Below are 2,922 nucleotides of genomic sequence, written 5' to 3' on the forward strand. Positions count from 1 at the left end.
CCTTCGACCTCCTCCAGATCGAGGCCCCTTTTTTCCTCTGTTCTTCGGGATGCAAGGTGGGGAAGCTCGCGAAACCGCGAATAGCGATGAGCTGGATCCTTTCGTGCGGGACGTTTATGCTTCTAAAAATCGTAGGAGAAACGATCGGATATTGCTTCCGCTGATTTTTTATTTATTAAATCTTAAGAAATACATATAAACTTGCAACTACAATATAATTTATTTAGATAATTTTTGCGTTAATAATAATTATTTCAAGAGAATAATACTAATCTAAGATATACAATATTTCATACTAATAAACAATTATAAATATTTTTTGTACATATATTTCAATTTATAATATTATGTAAATATTGAACACAATAGATATTTTACATAATCTCCTATATGTGGGAGACACAAATAAAGCAGGAATCAAAAGTAAAAATCAGATGAAGAGGAGAGGCAACTAGATTTTTGATAATAATAATCTTTTTGATAATAAAAACCCTCCGGATGATTATTATCTAAAGTAAATATCGACAGATTGGACCCAAAATAGTGGTAGTGGATCTAGCGCGGGCCCATTACTATCCATAAGCGGTGCGCTATCCGTGGAACGACCTCACGACGTAAGTGACCCGCTGCGGGACTGAAGGAGGCCTCCTCCAGAGAGGGGTCCTGATGGGGGATCTCGCGGAGATGAGCAGCTTGTGGGAGGCCGGGGTTAGTGAAAGTGAAATACTGCAAGTAGAGTAACGTCTACCGAAGTGCTGTGTATTTCGCGTTGCTCTAATCGACGGCAAAGATCGCTTTAGAAAAGAAAATCGCGAGGATGTCTTTGCATCTCGATCTACTTGTATTTAGATAAAATAGATGTACGCTGTTGTCGCAATTATTCCTTGCTTGTACAAGCAGAATTTATATCATCTTTTCTTAGTAAATATAAATAAATAGAACAAACAAGAGAAATTATTAAAAAGAAACATTTCTTCTTTTTATTTCTAAAAAAATATTTCTACATAAATTTGTGGCAAAATTACAAAATTACTATTATTTGTATCTAATTAATTAATTAATTCAAGGTCATGGATAATCATGGAAATCTATATTATTTTATAAATTATAGACATATAAAAATATATGCAAATATATTTTTTAAATATTCGATATTCAAATATTTATTTATTATTAAATATTTCATAAATATAAGATGTATGTATAAAAAATTTTATAAATTTTAATAATTTCTTATTTATATACAGAATATCCTAAAATTCGCGTATTCGAAGTACAGAACATGATATTTTACGCTAAAATAAACAACTTTTTCCTTTAGCAAAATTGCATCCGATAAATAATTTTATTTTTGCGCTTATTTGCTAACTTCAACCTGCTCTCCTGCAAAAATTACTTATTGAATGCAATTTTGTTTAAAGAAAAAGTTGCTTTTTATGCTAAAATGAACAAATTTTTCTGTAGTAAAATTACATTCAATAAATAATTTTTGCCGTTTATTCGTATAACTTCAACCTGCTCTCCGGAAACTTGTCAGAAGCAATTTTGCAAAAGGAAAAAGTTATTGTTTTGCATAAAGTATCATGTCCCGTGCTCCGAATATGCGAATTTCACTCTATATACATCACTCTATAGGATCACTCTATATACATTCATATACTCTGTATATACATACATGTATATATATAATTTGTTATTATAATATAAAATATAGTTTTATAATTTTTCTTAAAATAATTTTATTTCGTTTTTCACAAGTAATTGTAGAGCAATTGCGTTTGTAAAGCTATAGTACGATTGTTTCTAGCTTTAAATCTTTACCTAATTGTGAGATTAAAGAGAAGTGATTCCTAATAAATAATGCATGATATCGGAAAGCTGTAGAGAATACTACTCTCCGTTGCATACATATAGAATGCTTTTGAAACAAAAAGCCTCTTGCTTTGTTTTCCAGTAGAGATGTCGAGGTTATCCGGAATGATTAGAAGGGTAGAAAAGTAGATCGTATTGATTTTATCGTACTTGACAAAGGATAAGCGAATTTAATGACAAAAGTACTCCTTTTATAGTGCTCTGTGCATAATGTTCCCGTCATATGATAGATACAGAAAGAAAATCTAAATAAACAAATTTTTTATGTAAAACTGATTTTAAAAATTGATATTAACATTATTAATATTATTAATGAAAAAAGTTATTGATATTTTTTTTCAATAAATTTTTTGAATGAACAATTTTTCTTTTTATTTGATATTTTATTTAATGAATTGCCTTGCAGTAGTTTTAAACATATTTTCTGGCTTGACGAGTTTGATTGATATTATCTCTATGATTTACTTACAGTAAATTTTGTATGAAAACCACTACAATAGACGCTGCGCTCCGTCGTTGTCAAAGGACAAGCTATTCCATTCGTTCTTTGCTCGCCCCGTTTCGGATTTATAATCGGTCTGCGTCATCGCGTAATCATTGGACATACGTAGTGACACGACGTGTCTTCGCACGTTCTCCTCTATGGTGCTTTCATCGCAAAGTGCGAGTTACTGCATCGCGTGAGTGGTATAAAGGCAGTTGACGCTCAGCTTATGCCGAAAGGGACAAAAGCGAACGTCGATATCAACTTCTCGCTTCGCACACACATCATGATACTGCGAAATTCCTCGATTTCTGTTTAATTCCCTCACATGATGACATCCACATGCACACGTCCACAAAATCCGCAATAGAGTCGGCCGCGATGAGTCCCGGGGCGAGGATGCATAGCATCTACGTAGCTATTTGCTAAGTTATCGTATAGACGAACGGATGAGATTTCAGTTTGCAAAACCTTGAGGATGCTAGATGTGGATCCCTAAGGCGAGTATTTCCCAGCTCTCTCTCTCTCTCTCTCTCTCTCTCTCTCTCTCTCTCTCTCTCTCTCTC

The sequence above is a fragment of the Atta colombica genome, unplaced genomic scaffold (assembly GCF_001594045.1).
Source record: "Atta colombica isolate Treedump-2 unplaced genomic scaffold, Acol1.0 scaffold112, whole genome shotgun sequence".
NCBI lineage: Eukaryota > Metazoa > Arthropoda > Insecta > Hymenoptera > Formicidae > Atta > Atta colombica.